Here is a 12,989-nt window from a genome sequence, read left to right as displayed (position 1 = left end):
ACATCGCTACAGACATCATAGGTAGAGCCATGAATAAAATAGCTGGCTCTAAAGAGGGTCAGGAAGGATCAGGAATCATGGTTCTGTCCAGGAGAGTGAGGGCACGCCCGCCAGGAGAACGTCAGACATATACAAATATGCAGAGCACTAAAGCGAAAGAAATCAAATGGGAAAAGGAAGGCTAAGGCAAGGAAGTCCGCTCCTAACAAGGATATTTTTCATTAAAATATATAAATATATATATCAATATATATATATAATGGCTCTTTTACATCACAAATCGCCCGAATGCACCCTGGCAGAGCTCAATTTATTTTCAGCCCCTATGATGCAGTTATCTATAGAGGACAAAACATATACAGAAATTTTACTCCTTTCAGCTCTGACAGACAGCTCACCGATAGTTTTTAATACCCGGAGGATCCAAGTACGTGGATTTGAATGATACTCTGCTTCAACTACGTGTCAAAATCACCAACGCGGATTGTAGTCAGCTGGATGATGACGAGGCTGTGGGGTTAATTAATTATCCTCTTAACACAATATTTTTGCAATGCGACATCACGTTGGGAGACTGATATCTCAGTCCAGCTCCACTCACCCTTACAGAGCGATAATTGAAACTTTGTTAAACTTCTCAGAAGATACCCTAAAATCACAATTTAGCGCAGGTCTTTTTTACAAAGACACAGCGGTAGCCATAGACTCTATCGTTGTAAATAATGGTCCAAACGCCGGTTTGAATAAAAGGGCTTCCTTCACCGGTGAATCTAGAGAACTTCACCTGCTGGGAGCGCTCCACGCTGATATATTTTTCTGTGAGAGGGCGCTGCTTAATTCTGTGGATTTCAGAATTAAATTAACATGAGCCAGCGATGCATTTTGTCTGATGGGAGCCCGTGACTCAACTTTTCAATTGAAAATATTGGGCGCTTCACTTTTTGTTAAAAAAAGTGTCTGTTTCACCAGCGGTCCGATTAGGCCATGAAACTGCTTTAATGCGAGAAAATGCGTTGTACCCGCTTTCCAGAGTTAATATTAAAACATATTCTATCCCTGAAAACTCAAGAATTTGTACGCAGGAGAACCTCTTTTTGGGAACTATACCAAAGTATATAGTTTTAGGAATGGTTCACCATGAGGCCTTCACGGGAAGAAGGGATCTATCACCTTTTAATTTTAAACATATGGACGTTGAATACATGGCTCTGTGTCAGGAAGGTCGTCAAATTCTGGGGAAGGCTTTCCAGCCACCGTTTAATCTCGGAACATCGGTCAGAGAATTTTACAACATATTTTCTGCAACAGGTCGTCAATTAAAAGATCTTCTGCTGAGCATAGATCGTGAAGAATTTAACAATGGATATTCACTGTTTTTAATCTCAATCCGAGCAGGGATTTGGATGCATTATCAACCGTTTCTACAGGAAACTTGAGGTTAGAGATTCGGTTCAGAGTGCCACTGCCGCATACAACGACACTAATTGTTTATACCTGTTATGATTCCATTCTGAAGATCAATTCAAAAAGACAGGTCTTGGTGGATTATTATTAATTAATTGTGAACAATCATCAGCTGGAGAGTCTGCTACATCATCTGCTGGGCAAAGTATTTTGTGGAGTCTGGGCGTGCGATGAACTGTCATCGCTCTCGCGTGAGTACACAGAACCCGCATATTTTATTGTGAACACACATCCGGCACACATGCCCGGAGAACATTTGCTGGCCCTGACTGTGGAAAGGAACGGGATTGTGACTTTTTTCGACTCGTACGGGTTCAGACCAGATTTTGAATTATATCCAGCAAGCATCGTAAAATTTTTAAAAGACAGATCTTCAAAAATAATATATCATAATAATCAACTTCAAGACACTCTGTCCGTCGTCTGCGGTCATCACTGCGCTTTCTACCTCTGCAAAAGAGCTTGTGGTTTATCAATGCAGCAAGTGCCAGATTCATACCCCGGTGTTGTGATTAAAAATTATGTCATGGTTTCAGATTTTGTGAAAAAACATCAGCGTTGTGTAAAAAACCAAAAGTATTGTTCCTTTAACCACAGAACATGTTCCATGCAAATGTTTAAAGATTGTCATAAACTGTTGATGTAATTTTCAAATATGATTGTTATCGTTGTATTTAAAAAACAAGAGACTGTACACCTGAAATGTTTTTTAATAACATATTTTATTGAAATAAAAAAAAGATTCATCGTCATGAGTTTATGGGGAAAAAGCAATCCAGTGCGATGCTTTTGTTTTTGTACGAGTACTTGTCCTTATATCGACCTCATTATTTAGATCAAATTTAGGGGATAAGAAAAATTTCCTTTTTTTTTTTTACACATACTTTTTTTTGTCAGCGATCTCATCTTCTAAATCAAATTTTGGGGATAAGAAAATCTTTCTCTCTCTTCTTGAAGGGATTTTCACGCCGTCCGTCTTAAGACGCAGATATTGTTCACGCGCATCTGGATTATTTACAGAAGATAACGGAAAATTGATTTAATCTAGAGTGGAAAGAAAATTGGTCCATCAAGCAGGCGCGAGGTTTTGATATTTCCTTTTAAAAGGCATCAGAAGATTTTTGAGTAAATCGACCAAATGCGATCCCTTAGTGACCTTTCCTTTATAAATAAATTATGCTCTGGACGTTGTTGAAATAACATTTTAAATTAGCACAATACTGCACGGAGAGTTTTGATACATATGAAATATATGGCGGAGTTTGGCTCTCAATTCCACACTTTTGGGCCCAGCTGCTCCAAACTCACAAGGATGGATCCTAATAAACTCACCGACAGGAATCCATCACAATATTTGGTGGGCGTGGCCTAATTTCTCTATAGCGCCCCCTAGAAAACTTTAAATGATCAGCCCCAAACCATGCTTTAACCTACAATTACGAAACGTTGTATACATGTGTACCTTGTCAGGACTTACAAAAAAGTCTCTTGGAGCCATGGTCTAAACCCCACAGGAAGTCGGCCATTTTAGATTGAAGTTCAGATTTTGACCCCATTTTTGCCGTTTACAGCCTCCGTATTTGATCGAACTCCTCCTAGGGATTTCGATTGATCGGCTTCAAACTCGGTCAGTCTGTTCATAAGGCATGTCCCATCTAAAGTTATCAAAACGGTGAGTTTTTGAGTATGCTGAAGGGGGGTTAGCAGGGGTCAAAGTTCACCTACTCCCCATAAAAAATAAACTGCTATATCTCCTACACAGAAACTCACAGAGGCACCAAAGTTTGAGTGATTGATCATCATCGGGTCTCCTACAAAACCCTACGGTCGAATGATGACATTACTTAGGCCATGCCCCCTGAGAAAAGGAAGTGTAATGTTTTACTGTGAACGTTCGCTATCTGACCCCTTTGACCTCATCAACATGAAACTGTGCCCAGACACAGAAGACATGTTGGTGTATTGAGGATTCCAACCCGACCAGCTACGATAGAGCAGGTGGGCATGGCGGCGTGGCGAAGTTACCTGTAACGCCATCGCCATACGTTTGGCTCTCAATACCACATTTTCGGGCTCAGCTGCTGCAAACTCACAGGGATGAATATTTATCCACTCCCCGACTGGAATCCATCACAATATTTGTAGGGCGTGGCCTAATTTCTCTATAGCGCCCCCTAGAAAACAGCAGCCCATAGGTAATGTTGTTATTAATTATTTAAATATACGTTATTATAACTTTTTATATATATATAAGTTTATTTTGTGGGTTAAAGTACAAAACATTCATTCATTTTTGCTAGAAATAATACAAACAAAGTCATTCAGCAAAACTTATGACACAGCGAAGTAAGAACACGCTGGGGACAGTGTTGATGGAGTACCACTGGCACCTTGTGGAGAAATACTGGTACTGCTAGTGCAATACCAGTATTGCCCCAGCAGGAGGCAGTGGTACTCCATCAATGAGAAAACAGATCGACGCTACGTAATAACAGTCAGCCGGCAACAGCTGGAGCTGCGAAGTTTTCCTGAACATTTTGCTTGCTTTTTGGAGCCACAGAACTGGACTACGCTCAACATTTTGCTTGGATTTTGGAGTTGCAAATCCGAACCACGCTTTGGAACAAGAAGGCTCTGTTGGACCGGAGTTGGAGAAGTTTAATGGGCTCTTTGCACCTCAGCTTACACATTCGGAAACACGGCTGAAATGTTTTTCCAAGGTAACAATTAATAATGTACATCGATCCGAAACCCCAACAAGTAAGGCAAAGAAAGGTTTTAAGATGTTCTCCTCGTTATACATTCACAGATATGAAGGTGAGTTTTATTTTCTTTAAACTGCTAGCACAAGCCTGCTAGCTTTCTAGTAAAAATCTGCTATTTAATTATCTAAAGATTTCTCAGCCATTCTAACAGACACTGTTTGTGCCGTATTTTCAAGCATATTACGTGTGTTTTATTGTTAACGACAATAAAGCAGCGGGGAGGGGGGGGTAGATTACAGTTCAGAGTTTTTGCTTGAAGTATGACGAAGAAAAACGAGCACAGAGTTTACTCTGGTATCGGAGTTCTAGTTCAGCTGACTGTTCAGATTCAGAGTTATTACTTTTAGAAAAATATGGCCGTGTTGCTTAAGATTCTGTGTTATTTCGTTTTATTACTTTTGCATGCTTGTTGTGAATGGCTCATTAAGACGGTGTTTAGAGCGGTGTGTACGGCGTTAGCTTCAAGTGGTAGCTTTAACTTGTAGCAACGAATATTTACAAGCTGTCTTAATTGAGGATGGCTTGGAAATCCATGAAAACCTAAACAAAGTACATAGTATTGTTTTATTTGTGTCTTAAGTACGACTTTGTCTTTTATAGCAGTCATAGTTTCTGAAAGTGGAAAAAAGAGCCGCATTCGGGTATACAGTTGTGACGTCAGCGCGGCAGGTGCAAAGAGCCCATTGCTGTTCGTTTAAACAGTCGTAACTCGCGGTGCGGTGAGTAATTTATTCCTTCCTGCTGGTTCTGGAAGCCGTCATGTTTGGAACAGTTATTCTGAGGAGGATGCTAACCCAATCCCTGAGGCCTGTAACGTTTTTAATGCTAACGAACGCTTTACTAATTCAATAAACTGAATAGTGTGTGTGATACATCCAGTTTCATACATTGAGAGTTGTATGTTATTATGTATAGAGTATGTTTAAAATGTCGTTTGAGAGAGCTCTGGGAATATGCTAAGTATCATTTTACCGCTCCATTGGGGTTGTAATATTTAGTTGCAGCACTTCCTGTGATTAATACCTAATTAATGGATGGGATTCAGCCTGTGCTGTTGTTCTAATGTGCTGAAAGTTAACTGTGCTCTCTTATTGTGCATTGCCCTTGGTTTATTACTGAACAGTGCGGTTTATTAAACACATACATCTTAACCTTCACCATTTTCCTGACTCATTTCACGATAACGTCAAAGTTGCACTGCATTTAGATCTCAGTTGTAGTTCACATCAAAGCATGTGGGTGTGGCTTAGTGTAAAACTTTCACTATTTACCATGAAACATCAACATTAAATGACTTCCAAATGCAAGATCACAGCTGCATCATCACACTTCCTCTGTCTTTCTAGAGAACAGCCCTGAACACATTTCCATGGTCACTTGATGACCTCACTGTAGCCCCGCCCACTTTTAAGAGGCAGTCACATGTTTTTTTCTGCTGTATGTTTTACTGTTATTTTATAATTTATATGGGTTTCATCATGTGAATACTGACTAAAAACGATAACATGATGAACTCTATGAATGCTGGCTGCTGACCGAACCGCATTGGGGTGTAGAAATGACGAAATGCATTACTTCACCATGTACATACGATCGGCTCTAAATGACACGTGGATCATCGGACTGACGCCAAATTGGATACGTATGACCTTTGTTGACCTCTAAAGAGCAAAACAGCATTGAATATATTTTGGCTCCACTGCGCCCCTACATTAATCCGCCAGCTATATTTCCTCGCTAAACCAATGAATCTATACCACATTTTTTTGCATCGTGAAGGATAGCCGCCGAACGCATAGATGCGTACCGCCTGGTGGACGGGCGCGGAAACTGCACAACAACATCTGTCTTAGCACTGGGCAGCGTTGATGGAAACTGAGCAACAGCTTCCGCGGTGCGGGCGGAGGCGCTGAAAACTACGTGAGACCTTCTGTGGTGGTGGCGTGAGGCGGCGGTTGCTCATACCCCCCGGTGGCAATAGGCCGGAGCGGCGCTTGGCTGCGAGGGCCGTTCGAGGCTGCTTGCAGCTTTAATTATTATTATTATTATTCCACCCAAATGAATTGGCTTTTTGGGGGCTTTATCATATTCAAAAACTCACCAAACTTGGCGGGGGCCTTAAGCCTGTTTAAAATTTACGTATTTTAAAGTCTTCGCAAAAATTGCAACAGAAATGGCTCTACGGCGCCACCTAGAAATTGTAAAAACACCCTTTTTTACCCTCTGCTATTCACTTACTTCATCGTAGAGACATAAAATTTGGTACACTTGTAGAGCTCCCAAGACGCTCAAAATTTACAATTAATGTCAGTGCAAGTATCACAGGAAGTCAGCCATTTTTGATTGAAGTTCCCATTTTGACCCCATTTTTGCCGATTTTTGCCGTTTACAGCCTTTGTATTTGATCTATCTCCTCCTAGGGATTTTGATTGATCGACTTCAAACTCGGTCAGTCTGTTCATAAGGCATGTCCCATCTAAAGTTATCTAAACAGTGAGTTTTTGAGTATGCTGACGGGGGGTTAGCAGGGGTCAAAGTTCACCTACTCGCCATAAAAAAATAAACTGCTATATCTCCTACACAGAAACTCACAGAAGCACCAAAGTTTCTGTGATTGATCATCATCGGCAATACCCTATGATCGAATGATGACATCACTTAGGCCACGCCCCCTGAGAACAGGAAGTGTAATGTTTTACTGTGAACTGTCGCTATCTGACCCCTTTGACCTCATCAACATGAAACTGTGCCCAGACACAGAAAACATGTTGGTGTATTGAGGATTCCAACCCGACCAGCTTCGATGGAGCAGGTGGCGTGGTGGCGTGGCGAAGTGACCTGTAACGCCATCGCCATACGTTTGGCTCTCAATTCCACATTTTCGGGCCCAGCTGCTGCAAACTCATAAGGATGGATCCCCATCACCTCCCCAAAAGGAATCCATCACAATATTGGTGGGCATAGCCTAATTTCTCTATAGCGCCCCCTAGAAAACTTTAAATGATCAGCCCCAAGCCATGCTTTAACCTACAATTACGAAACTTTGTACACACGTGTACCATGTCAGGACGTAAAAAAAGTCTCTTGGAGCCATGGTCTAAACCCCACAGGAAGTCGGCCATTTTGGATTCAAGTTCGGTTTTTGACCCCATTTTTGCCTTTTACAGCCTTCATATTTGATCTATCTCCTCCTAGGGATTTCGATTGATCGGCTTCAAACTCGGTCAGTCTGTTCATAAGGCATATCCCATCTAAAGTTATCTAAACGGTGAGTTTTTGAGTATGCTGAAGGGGGGTTAGCAGGGTCAAAGTTCATCTACTCGCCGTAAAAAATAAACTGTTATATCTCCTACACAGAAACTCACACAGGTACCAAAATTACTGTTGTTGATTATCATCGGGTCTACTACAATACCCTATGGTCGAATGATGACATCACTTAGGCCACGCCCCCTGAGAACAGGAAGTGTCATGTTTTACTGTCAATGGTCGCTATCTGACCCCTTTGACCTCATCAACATGAAACGTGCAAAGACACAGAAGACATGTTGGTGTATTGAGGATTCCAACCCCGACCAGCTTCGATAGAGCAGGTGGCATGGCGGCGTGGCGAAGTGACCTGTAACGCCATTGCCATACGTTTGGCTCTCAATTTTATTTTTAACGTTTTATTTTTTTTTTATAATTTTGTTTTGTGGGTTAGAGTACAAACATTCATTAATTTTGGCTAGAAATAATACACAAACATCGTCATTCAGCAAAACGTTTATTCACTACACAAATGACAGCTCCGCTGAGTAAAATGGGGTCAGGTTGATGGAGTACCACTGCCCCCTGCTGGCGCAATAATGGTACTGCTGGCGCAATACCAGTATTGCGCCAGAAGGAGGCAGTGGTACTCCATCAATGAGAAAACAGATCTATGGCGAACGGCCGTCAAAACGTTTCGAGCGCGTTTGCCGTGAGATTTCCAAAAGGATAGCGGTTACATTTAACCTGAAATGTTATATGTAAGCCCTCAGATAATATTTGTTGGCTTAAAACACGGAGTAAATGTAGCGTTTTGTTAATGACTGTTATTTAATACCGCAAGTAAATGCATGAATTCCAGCCGTCTGTGCATTACTGGTCAGTTAAGTGTAACTGTCGTGGAGCTGCTACGTCACAGCAGTCGGCCGGCGACAGCTGTAGCTGCGAAGTTTTCCTGAACATTTTGCCTGCTTTTAGGAGCCACAGAACTGGACTACGCTCAACATTTTGCTTGTGTTTTGGAGTTGGAAATCCGAACCACGCTTTTGAGCAAGAAGGCTCTGTTTGACCGGAGTTGGAGCAGTTTTAATGCGCTCTTTGCACCTGAGCTTCCGCGTTCCGGAAATACGGCTCAAATGTTTTTCCAAGGTAACAATTAATAATGTACATCGATCCGAAGCCCAAACAAGTAAGCCGGAGAAAAGTTTTAAGATGTTCGCCTCGTTATACATTCACAAATATGAAGGTGAGTTTTATTTTCTCTAAACTGCTAGCACAAGCCTGCTAGCTTGTGCTAGCAGGGATTATTCTCTGACATTTCTTGTAAAAATCTGCTATTTAATTATCTAAAGATTTCTCAGCCATTCTAACGGACACTGTTTGTGCCTTATTTTCAAGCATATTACGTGTGTTTATTGTTAACGACAATAAACGCAGCGGGGACGGGGGGATTGGGGTTATGACGAAGAAAAACGAGCCGAGAGTTTACTCTGGTATCGGAGTTCTAGTTCAGCTGACTGTTCAGATTCAGAGTTATTACTTTTAGAAAATATGGCCGTGTTGCTTAAGATTTCTGTATTTCGTTTTATTACTTTTGCATGCTTGTTGTGAATGGCTCATTAAGACGGTGTTTAGAGCGGTGTGTACGGCGTTTTCAAGTGGTAGCTTTAACTTGTAGCAACGAATATTTACAAGCTGTCTTAATTGAGGATGGCTTGGAAATCCATGAAAACCTAAACAAAGTACATAGTATTGTTTTATTTGTGTCTTAAGTACGACTTTGTCTTTTATAGCAGTAATAGTACAGTTGTGACGTCAGCGCGGCAGGTGCAAAGAGCCCATTGCTGTTCGTTTAGAATGACCAGCTTGTGACAGTGGTTGGTCACTTCAGTAGCTGGCCACGGCCTTACAGCATGGCGCCAGCCAGTACCATGCCCTATTGAAATACAAAAAAGAAAGAAAAATTATTTAAATATAGAGTGTGAACTCTGGATATTTCATTTGAAATCCAAATAAGACATTCAATTTAAAGAAATGTAATGAAACTAATAACTGACGTGGAACAAAGTCGCTGGAAGGCCTTGATGTCCCTAAACGCAGAGTCTGAGCGGCGGCCATTCGTTTCTTTCCAGCTGCAGACCGGCGATGAGACTTTGCACGAGGCATCTGGAAATCAGATAAATTCTGTGATTTAATGAGTCTATGCTTATTTTCAGGCCCAAATGAGTAACTTTACGTTCAAATACGAGACGAAAAATGAGCAACCCGCGACTTAATATTACATTTACAATAGACTTTAAAAGAAATGAAAACACTGTTACTGTTAGATAAATACCAATGAAATCTACGATGAAAAGTGAATAAGCAGTTCTCTTTGAGATGTGTCTTCTTCTAATTTAGGAAAACAACATTTAACACAATTACATGCTCTCTGTTTTCTTTTAATTCAGACATTTTTTAACATCCATAAAACATAGCATCTAACAACCTGAAAACTGTTCAGGCTGTTAGCTAATGTTACATTTACAAGAGACTTTAAAAGAAATTAAAAAAATACTGTTCCTGTTATATATATATATATATATATATATATATATATATATATATATATATATATATATATATATATATATATGTGACTTCCTCCCCAATACAGCACACAGCGGAGACCAGTTGGGTAAATTTCTGTAATGAGTGTTAACAATAACAAAAACACAGTAAGCCTCTCTACTGGTTCGCCAACTCTGGGTACACAGTAGAGTTTCTGACAGACTGAGTCCTACAATAATCACTACAATTGCATTTTTAACAGGTGATCGTATAGTGGATTTTCATTAATATCAAAACTTTCAAATAAAATTCATACAATACTTCTCTTATAAATCAATAAAATCAGGAAAATAAACATAGGCAGCAGTCAAATTTAACTAACTAACTATCCAACAGTAACTTCCAACTGAAACAGAGAACAAACTGACAGACAGGCAAACACAACAAACTGACAACATAATAAACACACTGACAAACTTAACTGAAAAATAACCGACAACACAACCGACAACATAAATTTCTGACATTAACATAATATAATTAGCTTACCTGTAATGAGTGTTAACAATAACAAAAACACAGTAAGCCTCTCTACTGGTTCGCCAACTCTGGGTACTGCAACAAAACTCCACGTTAGTCTCAGAACACAACCACTACTACTGCTCAGAAAGGAACTGGACCCGATGACCCACCACAGTAGAGTTTCTGACAGACTGTGTGGAATCTGCAGTTCTTCCTCCTTTTATAGGCAACCAGTAGGGGGCGCCAAAAAAACACTCATCACAGGACAACCATAAAACCCATACTAGCAGAATTTAAACTGAACCATTTCAACTATGTTACATATATATATATATATATATATATATATATATAAATACCAATAAAATCTACGATGAAAAGTGAATACACAGTTCTCTTTCAGGTGTGTCTTGTTCTAATTTAGGAAAACAACATTTAAAACAACTACATACTCTCCGTTTTCTTTTAATTAAGATATTTTGTAAAACCCGTAAAACACAGCAGCTAACAGCCTGAAGACTGTTCAGGCTGTTAGCTGCGAGCACGAGCTAACACTCTGAAGTTTGTGCTGACAGCTGCTAGCACGAGCAGCTGCTCTCACGAGCAATTCACTCCAACAGTTTGTGAAAGACTGATTGAAATCTCAGCGTACAGAACATTCAAGAGGTCAACCAACCAATCAGATTAAAAAAATTAAAACAAGCCAACCAATATTTGCTGATGTCACTACGTATTACATATTGAGACGTGCCATACAACATAAACATAAATACGTATATGTCTATGGCAGGCTGATTCAACATTTATTATCTATCATCTGAGTATCCGTAATTGAATTCTAGATATCTAAAAATCTATATTCAGTTAAGAAAACTTGATTTTTATTTAAGATATCTCCAACCTACTACCAGCTACTTATTATTAAAATGTTAGAAATCTAATTCAAGGATTAAGTGTAAAGAGAACCAAAAAGTTGCCTGCAGAATGTAATATACAGTAAGCAATTTTAACATCAATACAGATTAGTCCTGCTGTCCGTAATTACATTATAATTATTTAAAAATGCACTTGACTGAGAAAACTACATTTCAACTATTTTTAATGTAAATGAATTTATCTAAATGTACTTTGTCTTTATTAAAAACAATCATTTATGACATCTTAAATTACATTTTGACGGCTGAAAGTTACTGTAAAGATATATAAAATGATGTCACTGCATCTATTTCAATCTGGATCAACTCACACAGAGAAAAATAAGCAGTTAGGAGATTTTAATGAACAAATCTTTGGCGCTCGAACCGGCAGAAGACTAGTGAGAGTAGATCACCGGAGGAAGATGCTTAGTCCAGCGAAGCTCACTAGTCTTACCCCCCGGTCCGAATAATGGTGATGGAGCGGAGCCTTGGATGGAGGAGCGCGTAGGGCGCCTGGAGAATGGTCATCAGGCTGAAGGTGGAGATGGGGAGGAGGTGGGCGAAGCACAGCTGACGAGCAGGCAGATCCCCGGAGGCTCAACTTCTTGAATGGACCGGCTTGACGTTGATTGGCTGGGACGCGCAAGGGCTCCGATCCTGATTGGCCGCAGCGGGGTGTGACGTGATTGAAGTGGATCAGCTGTGTTTGTAGATCAGCTGTGTTCTGTCACCCAGCTTGAATTTACGCCTTAGCTCCATTTGAGAGGATACACATCGATTATCATAATTTAACGTATGTGAAGGTAATTAATTTAAAATATTTTATGTGGTAAAGGTATCTAATTAAAGATATCTCTAATTAATTTGGAGATATCTTAAAAGGAATTTTGAGTTGTTGCTGACATAACTCAGAACATCCCACAAAATTGAATGTAGGGTATAAAATACCGACCTTCATAAAGCATTGTTATAAAAAGTATTATAACTTAATGTCTGTCATTCACACATCCCAACATATTTGGGAATAGAAAAAAAAGCAGTAAAGATAACATCTCTAACTTTAACAATACTGTAAGAAACTAAAGATAACATTTCTAACTTTTTGATGGAACTATTTAGTTGTAGAAAAAGCACAGCATTTATATTTTACCTAACTAATTCTAATCACTCAATTTTATTAACTATTTCAACAACTCATAATTTAATTAACATTACTCGATTTAAAAAAAAACGTTATAAAACCTAATAACAGCTTATAATCTTTTATTACTTTTACTTGGGTAATTTAGTAACAATTTTAAGGATTCTATGTTGAAATTCTGTTATTACATTTTTTTCTTTAAATTTATACTACCTATTGTTCATACATAATTGGAGGATCTCTAGCAGTGATACTTTTGTTAGGGATTTACAGTTAACAGGAAAAAATTGATAATTGATATAAAATTAGACATCACAGGTGAGTAAGAAAATTATTTCTACATATATAATTCATATATTTGAACTGGTTTAGTAAATAAGC

At 39.4% G+C, this 12,989-nt stretch overlaps 1 long non-coding RNA gene across 1 annotated transcript; it reads right to left on the bottom strand.

Moving 5' to 3' along the window:
• Positions 1 to 9,328: 9,328 nt before the first annotated feature.
• Positions 9,329 to 10,715, bottom strand: LOC129355354 (uncharacterized). Its single transcript, XR_008605258.1, has 3 exons — positions 10,578 to 10,715; positions 9,536 to 9,644; positions 9,329 to 9,414 (listed from the first exon to the last, which is right to left on the bottom strand). It is a non-coding gene; the product is annotated as an uncharacterized LOC129355354 (long non-coding RNA).
• Between the last annotated feature and the right edge of the window lie 2,274 nt (positions 10,716 to 12,989).

This window comes from Poeciliopsis prolifica, unplaced genomic scaffold (genome assembly GCF_027474105.1).
Source record: "Poeciliopsis prolifica strain line A6 unplaced genomic scaffold, Auburn_PproV2 SCAFFOLD131, whole genome shotgun sequence".
NCBI classification, from domain to species: Eukaryota; Metazoa; Chordata; class Actinopteri; order Cyprinodontiformes; family Poeciliidae; genus Poeciliopsis; species Poeciliopsis prolifica.
The sequence above is the reverse complement of the archived record's forward strand: the minus strand, read 5'-3'. Positions and strand labels throughout refer to the sequence as shown.